Source organism: Delphinapterus leucas, chromosome 15 (assembly GCF_059928025.1).
Source record: "Delphinapterus leucas isolate spDelLeu-1000000601 "Yukka" chromosome 15, BTC_Dleu_Yukka2, whole genome shotgun sequence".
Classification (NCBI taxonomy): Eukaryota; Metazoa; Chordata; class Mammalia; order Artiodactyla; family Monodontidae; genus Delphinapterus; species Delphinapterus leucas.
Window position 1 is genome coordinate 60,768,454 of NC_143143.1, and position 16,894 is coordinate 60,785,347.

The following is a 16,894-nucleotide window of genomic DNA, read 5'->3' on the forward strand; positions in this document are numbered from 1 at the left end:
ATAAAACACTTTGTAAGGAATTGCTTGCATCATCACTGGCCTTAATTAGTAGAGTCACCCCTCAGCTCAAGAACTTTGAATGGTTCCCTGCTGCCTGATTCACCAAGTTGAGGATTCTTTGTGGAGCTTACAAGGCTCTTCATAGTCTGGTCCCACCTGGCCTACCTGATTCCTCCCTAGCCCACCTCCTCCATTCTAAATAGGCTGGTCTTCTCTTGTCCTGCATTCCTGTGCTTCAGAGTCAATCCCATGGTTCCAACTGGTATGAACCCACCCACTTGCCTAGGTGACCCTGGACAAGTTATGTACTTTCTGTGAAACTTGGTTTGCTCATCTCTTAAATGGGAACAATTGCTTCACAAGGTCATTGTGAGTATTACAAGAAAGAACGGGTGTAAAGAGGCCAGCACAGTGCTTGGCAGAAAGTCCATGCTCACTCCTCCCTTGCACACCCACTTCTGTGCATTCCTCTAGGGATCGCCTTTGAGAGGATGGTAATGAAGGTATTTCCCCTTGGGAGAACTTGGGCCCACAGCAAGCACTTAAGTCAGATTGCTCAGGAAAAGGGTAGGATCAGTTTTTAATGTCCAAGGGCTTAAAGAAAGATCCTCCTAGAGAGGAAGAGGAAGGGGAAGGGTTTGGGGTTCTGGGTCCATGAGGAAGTGGATGCCTCGGCCATGCCGAGGGTGCATTCTGGGGTCAGGCAGTGGCTTGAGATCAGCCCAAGTCTGTGGACAGGGGAAAGGGTGGCCGTAAGCAGACACTATGATGGTGCATGGATTGGGGTCTGGACCAGAGGTCTCAGGTTGCTGTGCTTTGCAGGGGAAGCCCACCCAGGCAGGCACCCGTCTGCTCTTGACTCCACGCTCATATCTGTGCTCTGGGATGTCACTGCTGGTCTTCACCTCACTGTATGAGCTGGATCTTTTATTCACTTCTGCCCTTTGGCTACCCAAACCCAGCCTGCAGACCCATTTGGCAAGACCACAGGTGTATGGTGTTTTTATAAATGGCTGCAAATCCTTTGATACTCCTTCCCTCAAGAGGTAGGGTCTGTATACCCCTTCCCTTGAATCCAGGTGGGTCTGTGGCTGCTTTGACCAGTAGAGTATCTTGGAATAACACTATGGGACTAGAGGCTAGATCATACAAGGTCATGCAGCTTCCACCTGGCTCTCTTGCAGTGCTCACTCTCTGGATACTCTGTCTTGGAACCCAACCACATGCTGTGAGAAGGCCAGGCCACATGGAGAAGCCACATGTAGGCACTCGCTCCAGTGAACAGTCCCAGCCTTTGAGTCATCCCAGCCCAGGCACCAGCAGAGAAGCCTCCAGATGATTCTAGCCCCAACCATTTGAATCTTCCTAGCTGAAACCCCAGACACCATGGAGCAAAGTCAAGTTGTCCCCACAGTGCCCTGTCCAGACTTTTGACACAAAGGATACATGGACGTAATGAAATGGTTGCTTTACGTCACTGAATTTGGAGTTACTCGTTAGGTGGAAATATTAACTAGAAAATCGTGCTTTTAAAATTTTTGATTCTGTTACCAACACTTAAAATTGGGAGATTCCATGTACAAAATTGGGTTTTTGGCTTTTAAAGAGAAATCAGAAAATCTGGCCACACTGGCACGCCTGATTGGTAAAAGTTAGTCAGAGTTGCCCTCTTGAGAAGTGATACAGATGTCCTGTCTACCTTGGCCTCCATCTTTGCTTGCTTAGGTCACCTGCCTTGTCTCAGTGGGCATGTGGAAGTGCTGGCCCTGGGACTGAACCATCCTATTGCCTTGGGGCATGCCCATTGTCTCAGGACCTTTTCCTTTCCCATGATGGCTGGGACATCCCTGATGTCTGTGGGCACCGTCTTTTTGTCCCATAAACCCACCAAATCATGCAGGGTTCTACCCTTTTGTCTGCTCAGAAAACCATTTATGTGAAATTAAAACCAGGCAGGGGCTGGAGGTGGTGATGGCTGTGTCTGGAGTTTGCTTGTCCTGTAAACAATTTCCTGGTGATAATCTTTCCAGTTATCCCTCCAAGCTGGAAATGCTATGTGAAATCAAGCTGGGTGCCCTTGGCTTATCCTGTACATCTTGGAGTCATTAAGATATGGTTCTATATTTCAGGGTGAGCTGTCCGGAGCCACTGAGGCCAGGATTTCCAAGATCCTTGACAGAGACACAGAGAATCACAGTATTATAGAAACTCAGAAACAAAAACAGGGCAGATTATAGAACCTTATACCCAACAAGACTCTTAAAAGTCAATCTATCTTAGCACCAAGCATAGACAAGCCAGGTACAAATTCCAGGAACTATAACTTTATTTTTCCTTGCACAAACTGAATTTATTAGCTTCCATTCACACAGGTAGGAGACACTTAATTAATTTATTCAACAAGTGTTCATCAAAGGCCTCTATGTACTAGGTATTTTCCTTTTATTAGGGAGTAGGAATATTACCATGATATGTCAGATAAAAACTTCTGCCACCATTAAGTTTAATTTGCATTCCAGTGGAAGAGATGGATTAAGAACAAAAAGAAACAAATATATGATAGAATGTCATAAGTGGTGATAAGTGCTCTGATGAAAAATACAGCAGAGGGAAGGGATAGGTAGTGATGGAGAAGGAGTGTTATTTTATAGAGGGTGATCACAGAAAGTGTCCTGATGAGGTAACCTTCATTCAGAGACCTAGAAGATGTGAAAGAGTGAGGCCCATGAAGACTCAGATAGAAGGGTCCATCTGAGTGAGGGAATGGGAAGTCCAAAGGCCCTGAGGCTGGGCTGGTGTGTGCTTGGCCTGTCCTGGGAGAAACAGTAGGGACACCTGGATGGCTGGGCAGAGATGGGAGAAGGGAGGAGGAGCAGAGACTGAGGTTGAAATCTCAGTTTAATATTCTCCTTCCCTGCTGGGTTATGTTTAAATCTAGAGGGCATCACACAATCCCAAGATGTAGGGAGCATCTAGTCGTACATCTCACATATCTAGTCCTGCAGCCACACTGGCTGCTCCTGCTATGCCCTCCTCATTTTGATTTTCAGCTGAGACTGTTGGCTTTTGATGCCTCACCTGTGCCAGCGTCAGGTGTCTGTCTCACCTTGATTCTCTGACCTGCAGAAATCTGCAGGAGGCTACTCAGAGCTGTCTGCCTAGGCACCTCCTGCAGAATTTTTCAGTTCCCGAACTGGGCCAAGAAGGAGGAATCTAGCTGGGACTCAGCCAGTGCCTTTTGTTCACCTTGACATCTCCTTGAAGGGATCGAGGGCAAAGGTGGAGGGTGGAAGCAGGACAGTATCTAGTTTTTGTGAAGTCTAAAGTTTATACCATCTTGGATGACCCTCTTTAAGAAAAAGAAAAGAAAATTATGAATATAAATTTATGCATAAATGTGAATATTTATTTAGAATGAGAGAAGAAAATGAAAATAAACCACAAATTTTTAAAAGCTGACAAATACCATAAGCAATACAAGATCCAGAAAAATAAAACACTATTTTTATTAACTGACACCCCCTATAATACTTTTCCCCTACATTTTGGCTGAAGATTTGACAGCAGAAGCCATGAAGATGAGAAGGAAGTGGGGTAACATATTTAAAATGCTGAAAGAAAAGAACTGTCAACTCAGAATTCTGTATGTAGCAAAAATACACTTCAGGAATGAAGGTGAAATAAAGTCAGTCTCAAGTGAAAGAAAACTAAGAGGGCTCATAGCCAGCAAACCTGTTCTAAGAGAATTGCTAAAGGACGTTCTCCAAATACAAGGAAACAGAAGGGAACTTGGAAGATCAGAAATGAAGAAAGAGCAACATAAATTGTAATAATGGGTCATAAAATGATAAATATCTGAGTAAAAAATAATGGACTATTCTTTTTCTCTTGCATTCTTTAAAATATATTTGAAAGCTATAAGTGAAAATTTGTCTGAACATTATCTATATGATGGAAATTTTAATGTATGTAGATGTAATACATAAGACAACTGTAACATAAAGAGAGGAGGGTGAACAGACATATCTGATGGTAAGGTGTCTACATTCCACTTGAGGTCATAAAATATTAACTCTAAATGACTGTGACAAGTATGTACATCTATTGCAATCAATGGAGCAGCCTCTAAGCATAACTATATAAAGAGCTATAGTAAAAAACACAATAGATAAATTAAAGTGGAATACTAAAACATGTTCAAATAACCCCCAAAAATAGTCAGGAAAGGAAGAACAGTGGAATGAAAAACAGAGTGAACAAACATAAAACAAATAATAAAATGGTAGGCTTAAATCCAAACATATCAATAATAAGTACATTAAATGTAAATGGTCTAAACATACTAATCAAAAGTTATAGACAGCCTAAATGGATTTTTTAAAATGACCCAACTATATGTTGTCTATAAGAAATTCAGTTTAAATATGATTATATAGGCAGGTTAAAATTGAAAGGATGAAAATTATATACTGTGCTAGCACTAGTTACAAGAAAGCCAGAGTGACTACATTAATATCAAAGTGAATGTCAGAGCCAAGAGATTACTAGGGGTAAAAAGAAACATTAAATAATGATAAGTGGATCTATTCACTAAAAAGACAAAACAATCCTAAAGTGTGTATGCATGCATCCCCAAAAAAGCTTTAAAATACAGGAAGCAAATAGAACTAAAAGGTGAAATAGACAAATCCACAATTATTGTTGAAGACTTCAGTACAGCTCTCTCAGTAATCACAGAATTACTAAACATAAAATCAGCAAGAATATAGGATGAACAACACCATTAAACAACTATATTTAACTGGCATTTATAGACTGCCTAAAAACAGCAGAATTCTTTTCAAGTGCACATGGAACTTTCACTAAAACAGACTTTATCCTGCATGAGGAAACAGGACAAAAGACATTTAAAAATGCAAGGGAAAACACTTCAGTTAATATTTTAAGATGTGCTAGCACATAAAGTCTTTGAATCTTAGAAGAAAATCAGAGAATCTTAAAAATACACACACAGACTCTCTGGAAATGAAGTTTCCTTGCCTAGTTTTTGAGTCCTGGAAGTATATAACAAAAAAATACTAGATTCTTGAATATTTTAAAAGCAAAGAATCATAGAATAATTGCTTAATAGTTTTGTAGAATCTTGGAATAAATGGAATGTTAGATATGTAAAGGGAATTTAATCTAGTGGTTTCAAAATTGAGGTCCCAGAAGACAGTACTATTTCAAAAACCTAAAAGATATTGCACCTTAATAAATGCAGTTTACTTAAGACATATAAACCTTTCAGAATTTGGACCCGTGGAGAAGAAATTTTAAAACGCCCTCAGGGTGAAAAGGCTGAAATGCTGATAACTATAGTATGATGTCATTATCTTACAAGTGGCAAAATTGGTAAAAATAATGCAAACAATTGCATTACTGTGGGAAGTTGTATCATTGGCCCCAGTTCTTTACCTCTCTCTGTATCTATGCCATTTGCAGTTCCTCCTACAAAAGAGGTGACTCTACACTAAGCCATGTAAATTGTTTTGGCCAATAAGATGAAGCAGAAATGAGAGTGTGCCTAGGTCTTACAAAGCCTCTCATGTTTTCACCTGCTGCCTTGTGTTTTTGCCATCACTATGAGAAGAATGTGTCTGGGCTCCCACAGGACAAAAGTGAGAAACACTGAGCAGAGCTGCTCCAGCCAAGCAGCTGGCCAAGTCCAGCCTTGAGGAAACTCCCAACAAATCCACAGTCACATGATCAAGCCCAGTCAAAATAAGCAGAGTTCCAGCTGACCCACAAATGCATGAGCTATAGTAATAAATGATTCAAGCAACTGAGCTTTGGGGTGGTTGTCATACACCAACTGCTGATTGATATAGGGAAGAGAGTTAATGGCACCAATGAATTCTTCCTCCAGTTCTTTCTCCACTGTGTCAGCTCCCATTCAAGTGTGGATGGAGCACCATGGGTGTACCCAAGGGGACCTAGGCAGGACTCTGAAAAGCACTGAATTACACTGAGGGAGTGTTATTCCATTTCTAAGTCTTCATTAGCCCTTCTGATATCTTTAAAAAGAAAGTCTCAGGAGGTAGTATGTCTTCAGCACCTCTCTGACACTAATCATTTTTTAAACAGAGAACATTCCTCAGGTTCAAATTTTTCAGGTAGGCAAGAGTATCTAGCGAGAATTTAATAACATTATTTACTTGTTAGATACCTTCTAGTCATAACAAGAGATAGATGTTGCTTTTCCATTTATAGTTGTGATGTGATTTTTCAAAATTTAAGTATATCTTCTTAAATGTATTTTAAAATATTTATTTACATACAGAAAAAAGGAATCTAAAAAATATGGAGTCAATGAAAATGCAGTTTTGGGTGGATCTGGCCAAAACCATACCATGGTGATACAGTACCTCAGAATTGTGTCCAACTGTGGCAGAGGGCACATCTGGGCAGTTCAGCTGGATGATGAACTTGGGGAAGTAGGGATTGTTTGAAACAAACATCATCAAGGTCACAGATCTGTCTAGGATGGCCCTGCCAAACTCTCTTCTAGAATTCATACTTTGAGGCTGATTGGTATTATGTGATGACTCCGGAGTGTGTGGATCCAGGGGGGTCCATCTCCCCTCATTGCCCTCTGTGACCCTGGCTGGATCCCTTGCCCTTTCTGGGTTTGAATTCCATGGGCTATTCCCTGTATGTAAGAAAAGTAAGTGACGTGAGACTAATTTCAGTGTGGGCTCAGACTTCACTGGAAAAGAAAGCTGCTCATATCAGCGTGCTCTCCCTCCCTTACCAGTTTCATTTGGAGATTTCTCCCCATTTGGTTTTGACGCAGGCTGATTAGGGGCCCTCAAAACAGTCTTGGAGAAACACAGATAGTATCTAACCACTCTCAGTGGGAACCTGTTCCCCTGCAAATACTCGGAGAGACGTGGGCTTGGGTTTGAATTTTTCTGGGGCCTCTAGGGACCTTGGGGCCCATGGATTTTTCTCCCAAAGAGAAACTGTAGAAACCCAGTATTGTGGGTTGAACTGTGTCCCCCGCGTCCCCGCCACTCCAAACTCACATTTTGAAGTCTTAACCCTAAGTACTTCAGAATATGACCTTATTTGGGTGAGATTATACTAGAGTAGGGTGGGCCCCTATCCAGTATGTAAGTGTTCTTACAAAAATGGCAATTTGGACAAAGGTAGAACATGCACACAGGTAGAACACCATGTGAAGACTGGAGTTTGCTGCCACAAGCCAAGGAACTGCCAGAACCTAGGAGAGAAGACTAGAACAGGTTTTTCCCTAGCACCTTCAAAGGGAGCATGACTCTGCTGACACCTTGCTTTCAGATCTCTGGTCTCCAGAATGTGAGACAATAAACTTCTGTTGTTCTAAGCCACCCAGTTTGTAGTACTTTGGTACAAGCAGCTATAAGAAATGAATACACCCAGAGTTCCCATAGTACAGAGGTAGTAAACTCAAAAGCCTGTGGGGCCAAACACGTAACATAAGTAAGTGAAGCAAGCTGGAATGGGGCTGCAGCAAGCTGGAGAGCACACGTACCCTCTGAATGGGGTCGGCATTGTGCCGTCCAGTCCAGTGTTGCCATATTGAAATGTAGGCCCACTGTATCCAGAATTTTGGTTTTTCTAGAGAAGTCAGAAATCTGAACATGTAGTTGAAATTTTGCCATTGTTAAATGTTGACAACTTGAAAACATTTAAAATTCTATATTTAAAAACAATAGCAACAACAGCAGCAATAGCAAACACCACCACCTCCTCCGCCTCCTGTTTCTTGTGCTTACCTTACAGCCTAGTGAATTCGATCCAATCTAAATTGAAAGTTTCTTGGAAAATTCTGGGAAGATGGTAGTAATGATAGAAGCACAGTTCATCTTTGGATCTTCCTAAACTCCCACATGAAAATAGAGCAGATAGATAGCAAGCCAAAACCCATGGACAACATTTATAGCAAAACTAAGTAACAAAGTGTTCCCTTTAACTCTAAGTACACTGTGGGGAAACCATCAACAGTCACAAAATTTATGGATATCAAGTCTGTGCCAGAGGAAGCCAAGTTAGGCAGCCTGTGTCTGACAGACCTGAAAAGGGGATAAGCCCCAGAGCCAACAGGTATTCAAAATTGAGCAGGACAGAGATGATTGAGATGAAGGAAAAAGAAGGCCCTGACTAAAGCAGGAGAGGGCAGTAGAGCCAGAATATCTCAGAAAGCAACCATGTTTCTGGACATTAAAAACAACAAAAAAGGGAGCTCTAAGAATTTAGAAAAGTGCCCCTGAACTGTGAGTATATTCTAAATGGCCTCCTTCCAAATGTTCAGGTAAACTAATTTAACATAAAAATGAGCCTCAGAAAACTATCAAGGTCAAGGTCAAATCCCATAGAAAATTATTATTTAGAAAAATAAAATAATAAACTTTTTAAAATAAAAAGGAATATGGACAATAACATCCCTACAGATAATGAAAGCATTCCAGAGAAACATATTTATAAAGTAGACTAGAGATGCAATGTACTATTTCCAAATGACCTAAAAGAATTAGGAAAAACTCAGAAATTATATTTAGAAATAAAAGAAACACCATTAAAAAATAAAGTCTCAACCAGAAGGAATAGAGTGAATCAACACAATATATAATACCTTGAGAGAAGGGAGAAAGTTCCTAAACAATCAAAAAGGTATGAAGAAAAGCATAAAACATTTCAAGAGAAAATGACATACATTGGTAGGCAAAGAAGATACATCATATGGATAACAGAAGTATCTAAAAGAGAAAATCAAGTGAAAAAAAAAAAACCTAAAGAGAATAAATATTAAAAACTACAATTCAAGAAAACTTTCTTGAAGCAAAAAAATTTTTTTTTGAAATTATATATTGAAAGAGAACATTACATACTTGACAATATTGACCTCAACTGACCAAGACATGTTGCAGTAAAATTCCTAGACTTTAAAGAAAAATAAAGAAAAATTGGGTATCAGGCAAAAAGAGTCCTTACATAAAGAAAAAATATAAGGTTGTCATCATATTTTTTTTTGAAAGCACTACTTTATGGTCAAATGAAATAGAGCAACATATTTAAAATACTGGAGGAAAGAAAGTGATAACCAAGGATTTTGTATCCATCAAAACTGACTTTCAAATGCAAAGGACACAAACTATTATCCACACACAGGAACTTAGAGAATATTGTTTCCATGAGTCTTTCCTGAAGAATCTATTAGAAAATGAGCTTCAGACAACAAAAATGAACATGGTATATCTTTGTATGCCTAAAGGCCCCTTCCCCTTTGATTCCGGAGGGAGAATTGCTGAGTCAAGAGGTATGCAAGTTCAAATACACTAATAATGTATTGCCACATTTTTCTTCAGAGATGCTGTAACAATTTTCATTCCTATTAACAAGCTATGAAACTGCCCATTTTCTACACCATTGCCAGACTTAGATGGTTAACCATTTCTGAAATGATTATTTAAGTTTTCTTTTCAACTTTTATTGGTAGCCAATTTCCCTAAGGCCTTGTCTTTGCAATCCTGGTTTTCTTTTTTTAAATAAAGGAAACTTTAATATGGAAAAAAAATGAACATGGTGGAGAGATGTCAAAATAAAGACTGGTGGTGAACATTAATATATACTTACTTATAGAACCAAGATAGGTGATGGTTGAAAAGAAGAGAACATAGTATTAAAACATTTATTATCTAATAATGTAAAGTTAAAAATGGAGACGGGAATGGGATCACCTATGCAAAAATTTTAAATCTCTTCTCAGTAATTATAATTAATGGTAATAGTGTTAGTATTATTAATCTAAGATTGTTGTGTGTATAGCATGGGATCAAGAAAATGACTAATTACGGACTATTGCTATCATCCTCTGTGACATTAAGAACTAGAATTCTCAGTCCATAAGAAAAAAGATACAAATATAAAGAAGTTGAATAAACAACCTGAGTTCTAAGTTAGAATTGAAAGTACCAGTATGAACTCATGAGCTATTACAGCTCTGTCCACTGACAAGGTCTAGAAATAATGACCAGCCCAGTAGCAATGAACATTCCCAGCATTCAGATTGTGGTCTTGAACTACCATTTCCCATTGAAAGAAACCAGGACTCCCTGGAGAAATGGCTGTTCAGGGTCTGAGGTAAGAAGTGAGGACAACAAAAGCCTGGAATATTTTGTCATACTACATAGATGTTTTACTACATATAAAACCAATGGAGATATGTCAAAAGGACTCAGGAGCCAAGAGGTTCCTACTGGCCAAAGATGAGACAATTTGAGGGTCAATTAAGATTAAAATGCAATGGATTGAACATCATAAACCATACTTAAATCCATGATTTAAGTATAAATCATAAGTGCAAAGGCCCTGTGGCAGGAGCATATTTAGCATATTGTATCTTGAGCCCCAGTGACTCATTTGGTTCCAATTTTGATATTTGTAGCACCCGGTGCTGGGACAGGGCTGCCTCTGGAGTTGTTAACACCTTGTAAATCTGTCCCTTTTAAGCAGCACCATGTGCATATGCTTTAGCACAGCTATAATTGTGCTTTTGGTTTTAATTAGAGGAAGCCCCCTGGGGGATTAACTATGTGCTAGCAAGGGCAGTTAGACATCTTCCTGCAGAGTGCTCATAACTAAGGATATGCTCCAGCTGCTGGGAGAGGCCAGTCCACTGGGGTCACCTAGGAAGGGCAGGGCTGCAGGTGTAGCCAGGGCAGCTGAGAATCCCCATCAACTGGAAGTGACTGCCAGCCCTTTCTTCCAGGATGAATTTCTAAGGTTGGCAGCAGTCCTGTGGAAGTGGATATCAGAACTGCTTGCCTCATTTAATGGGGAAACCAAGACAAGACTATCTTAGAGTTCCTTCAGGTAAAAGCCATTCAAATCATTCATGGAACATGTATTGAACACCCACTCAAGGTCAGGGTCTGTGCACACACCAGCACACCAGTGAAAAGAGTAAACAAACTGTGGTCACTGCTTTCAAAGAACTTACAGGCATTTACACATTTTGCTTCTGCTACCTGTATATTCTGTTTCTCTAGTAAAAGCAGTTCTGAGCTACCAAGTTGGAGACTTGAGATCTAATCTCTGATCTGAACCATCTCTTGGGTGGAAGCAAGGGAGGGGTAGTGGGTAGTTCATGTGCTCTGAGAATTGCCAGACCTTCCTTTCTCCTTCCCCCATTTCTCTCTCTCTCTCTACCCTCCCTTTTTTCCCCTCCCTTCCTCCCTCCCCAAATATTTTTTGAGCACCCACTAAGTCTCATTCCCTCTTCTGGGTACTGAGGCTCTAGCCTTGAACAAGACAGACATAGTTCCTGCCCTCAAGGAGCTCATAGTCTAGTCGGAAAGACAATGAACCAGTAAATTTACAAAGCAAATAATTGCAGACTCTTAGGGGCTGAGAAGGATATAAAGTGTGATGATAAAGAATAACAGGTGGCCAAGATGGTGGAGTAGGAAGAAGCTGAGCTCACCTCCTCCAACATGTGCACCAATATTACAACTGTTTACAGACCAAATATTGATGAGAATGACCCAAAGACTAACAGAAAAGATTTTCCACAACTAAAGACATAAAGAAGGAACCACAACAAGACAGGTAAGAGAGGCAGAGATGCGGTATATATAGTAAATACCCACAATTCTGGGTAGGCAACTCAAAACTGGGAGGATAATCACAATTGTAGGGGTTTTCCCGAGGAGCAAGGGGTCCAAGCCCCTCATTGGGCTCCCCAGCCTGGGGATCCTATACTGGGAAGGTGAGCCCCCCATAATGTCTTGATTTGAATGCCAGCAGGGATTGTGTACAGGAAAGCCAGAGGGTTGTAGGAAACAGAGACTCCATCCTTAGAGTGTGCATGCAAAATCTCACTTGCTCTGAGACCCAGTGCAGAGGCAAGTAATTTGAAAGGAGCCTAGGTCAGACCCACTAGCTGATCTTGGAGAGCCTCCTGGAGAGGCAGGAGGCATCTTAGACTCCCCTGGGGACATAGACACTGGTGGCAGTCATTTTGGGGAGCCCATTCTACCATGAGGACACTGGTGCTTAGAAGCACCATTTTGGAGTCCTCCCTCTAGCTGATTAGTACCAGGGGCTTACCTGCCCCCCAGGGTGACCATCCAGCCATTCAGGAGCACTGACCTGCTCATAAGCACCTGGCAACAGCCCCAAGGCCCCCATGGGTAACCCAGCCAGCTACCCCGGGACTTGGCCCTGCCCACCAGCAAGCCAGTAGCCTCCACATGAGGCAGGAACTGGCAGCCAACCAGGCCAATGGATAGCCCCACCTACTAGCATGACCACAGTAGTTGGCCCTGCCACAATAGAAGGGCCCACACAGCCCACATAGGGGGGCACCTCTAGAGCATATAGCTCTGGTGAGCAGGGGGAGAATGCTGCTGGGTCCCATAGGATATCTCCCAAACAAGGCCACTTCTCCAAGATTGGGAAATGTAACCAACCTACCTAATGCATAGCAATAAAACCAGAGAATAAGGCAAAATGAAGCAACAGAAGAATATGTTCCAAATGAAGGAACAAGATAAAACATCAGAAGAAGAGCTAAGTGAAGAGTACCTAAGCAATCTACCTGATAAAGAGTTCAAGCTAATGATCACAAAGATGCTTAGTGAACTCAGGAGAAGAATGGATGAACACAGTGAGAAGTTTAACAAAGAGCTAGAAAATATAAAGAATCAACAGAGCTGAAGAATATAATATCTGAAATTTAAAAATACACTAGAAGTAATCAACAGTAGATTAGATGATACAGAGGAACAGATCAGCAAACTGGAAGACAGAGTAGTGGAAACAGCCAAGCTGAAAAGAAAAAAGGGAAAAGAATTTTTAAAAATGAGATTAGTTTAAGAGAGCTCTGAGGCAATATCAAGCATACTAACATTTGCATTATAGGGGCCCTAGAAGGAGAAGAGAAAGAGGAAGGTGCAGAGAATTTATTTGAAGAAATAATAGCAGAAAACCTCCCTAACCTGGAAAGGAAACAGACATCCAAGTCCAGGGAGCTCAAGATGAACCCAAAAAGATCCACGCCAAGACACATTGTAATTAAAACGGCAAAAGTTAAAGAGAGAATCTAAAAGCAACAAGGGGAAAGAAATTATTTACATACATGGAAACTCCCATAAGACTATCAGGGAGTTTTTAGCAGAAATTTTGCATGCCAGAAAGGGGGGCATAATATATTTTAAGTGGTGAAAGGAAAAAAACTACAACCAAGAATACTCTACCTGGCAAGGCTATCATTCAGATCTGAAGGAGAGATAAAGAGTTTTACAGATAAACAAAATCTAGAAGAGTTCAGCACCAATAGCCAGCTTTACAAGTAATGTTAAAGGGACTCTCTTAAGTGGAAAAGAAAAGACCAAAACTAGAAATATGAAAATTATGAAAAGAAAAATCTAATTGGCAAAGGCAAATATATAGTAAAGGTAGTAGATCAATGACTTATAAAGGTCGTAGGAAGGTTAAAAGACAAAAGTAGTAAAATCATCTTATCCACAATAAGCAGTTAAGGGATACACAAAACAAAAAGGTGTAACATATGGTCTCAAAAACATTAAATGTTGGGGGAAGGAGTAAAAATGAAGCGTTGTTAGAATGTGTTCATACTTAAGAGGTCATCAACTTAACAGAATCCCATATATACAGGTTGCTATATATGAACCTCATGGTAAGCACAAATCAAAAATCTATAACACACACACACACACACACACACACACACACACCCCAAAGAGAAAGGAATCCAAACATAACAGCAAGATAGTCATCAAGTCACAAGGGAAAAGAGCAAAAGAAGAAAAAGGAACAAAGAAGAAATATAAAAACAACCAGAAAACAATGAACAAAATGGAAATAAGTACATGTCTATTGATAATTACTTTAAATGTAAATGGACTAAGTGCTCCAATCAAAAGACAGAGTGGCTGAATGGATAAAAACAAGATACATATATATGCTGCATTCAGATTTAAAGACATACACAAACTGAAAGTGAGGGGATGGAAAAAGATATTCTACACAAATGGAAATGAAAAGAAAGCTAGGGTAGCATACTTACACAAGACAAAATAGACTTTCAAACAAAGACTGTAACAAGAGACAAAGAAAGACATTACATAATGATAAAGGGATTGATCCAACAAGAAGATATAACAATTGTAAATATATATGCACCCAACATAGGAGCACCTAAATACATAACGTAAATACTATCAAACATGAAGGGAGAAATTGACAGTAACACAATAAAAGTAAGGGACTTTAACACCTCACTGACATCAATGGACAGATCATCCAGACAGAAAATCAATAAGGAAACACTGGCCTTAAATGACATATTAGGTCAAATGGACTTAATAGATATCTATAGAACATTCCAACCAAAAACAGCAGAATACACATTCTTTTCAAGTGCACATGGAACATTCTCCAGGACAGATCACATGTTAGACCAAAAAACAAGTCTCAACAAATTTAAGAAGATTGAAATCATATCAAGATCTTTTCTGACCAGAGTGGTATGAGACTATAAATCAACTGTGAGAAAAAAATTGCAGAACACACAAACATGTGATGGCTAAACAATATGCTACTAAACAACCAGTGAGTCACTGAATAAATCAAAGAGGAAATTAAAAAATACCTGGAGACAGATGAAAATTAAAACACAACAATCCAAAACCTATGGGATGCAGCAAAAGCAGTTGTAAGAGGAAAGTTTATAGCAATACAAGCCTGCCTCAAGAAAAAAGAAAAATCAAAACTAAGAGCTGATTCTTTGAAAAGATTAAAAAATTTGATAAATCTTTAGCCAGGCTCATCATGAAAAAAAGAGAGAGGACCCAAATTAATAAAATCAGAAATGAAGGAGGAGAAGTTACAACTGACACCATAGAAATATCATAGAAGAATCATAAGAGATTACTATGAACATTTAAATGCTAATAAAATGGATAGCCTAGAAGAAATGGACAAATTTCTAGAAATGTATAATCTCACAAGACTGAATCAGAAAGAAAGAGAAAATATGAATAGACCAATTAACAGTAATGAAATTGAATCAGTAATTTAAAAAAAAACTCCCAACAAACAAAAGTCCAGGACTAGATGGCTTCACAGGTGAATACCACCAAACCTTTAAAGAAGAGTTAATACCTATCCTTCTCAAACTATTCCAAAAAACTGCAAAATGAGGAATGTTTCCAAACTCATTCTATGGGGCCAGCATTACTCTGATACCAAAACCTGACAAGGATACCACAAAAAAGAAAATGAACAACAAAAAATATCAACATCAGGGATGAGCATAGATGCAAAAATCCTCAACAAAATATTAACAAACCAAATTCAAGAATAAAATAAAAGGATCATACACCATGACCAAGTGGGATTTATCTCAGGGATGTAAGGAAGTTTCAATATCCACAAATCAATCAATGTGATACACCACATTAACAAACTGAAGAATAAAAATTATATGATCACCTCGATAGACGCAGAAAAAGCTTTTGACAATATTCAACATCGATTTATGCTTAAAAAAAAACTCTCAATAAAGTGGTTATAGAGGGAACATGCCTCGATGTAATAAAGGCCATGTATGGCAAGCCCATACATACTTAACAGTGAAAAACTGAAAGCATTTCCTCTAAGATCAGGAACAAGACAAGGATATCCACTGTTGCCAATTTTATTCAACATAGTATTGGAAGTCCCAGCCACAACAATTAGACAAGAAAAAGAAATAAAAGGAATCCAAATTGCAAAGGAAGAGTAAAACTGTCACTGTCTGCAGATGACATGATACTATATATAGAAAATCCTAAAGACACCACCAAAAACCTATTAGAATTAATAAATGAATTCAGTAAAGTTGCAGGATACAAAGTTAATATACAGAAACCTGTTTTGTTTCTATACACTAACAACATACTACCAGAAAGAGAAATTAAGAAACCAATTTCATTTATGATTGCATCAAAAAGAATAAAATACCTAGGAATAAATATAACTAAGGAGGTAAAAGACCTGTACTTGGAAAACTGTAAGACATTGATGAAAGAAAACCAAAACACTAATTCAAAAAGATATATGCACCTCTATGTTCATTGCAGCATTATTTACAATAGCCAAAATATGGAAGCAACATAAGTGTCCATCAACAGATGAATGGATAAAGATGTGCTATATATACACAATGCAATACTACTCAGCCATAAAAAATAATGAAATCTTGCCATATGCAACAAAATAGATGGACCTTGAGGGCATCATGCTAACTGAAATAAGTCAGACGGAGAAAGACAAATACTGTATGATTTCACTTATATGTGGAATCTAAAAAACAGAACAAATGAACACACACAAAAAAACAGAAATAGACTCATAGAGGACAAATGGGGTTGCCAGAGGGGAGTAGGGAGGGAGGATTAAAAGGCAGAAGAAGGTAATTAGGTGAGGTAATGAATGCCAATTAGCTTGATTGTGGTGATCAGGTCACAGTATATATTTATATGAAATCATCACATTGTGTACCTTAAATATATACAATTTTTGTCATTTTTACCTCAATAAAGCTAAAAAAAGACTTTAAAAAGAAAAAGAATAACAGATGGATCGGGGTTATTCTTTCCGCAGATGTGATGCTTAGACCTGAATGATGAGAAGAAGCTGGCCAAGCAGAGACCCAGGGAAATAGAAGTCCAGGTGAACGGAACAGCAAATACAAATGGAACAGCAAATGCAAGAAATGACTGCATGTGTTTAAGGAACAGAAGGGAGGCCAGTACGGTTGGAGCCTGTAAGCCAGGGAAAGAGTGGAATAAATCAGTTTGAGAGG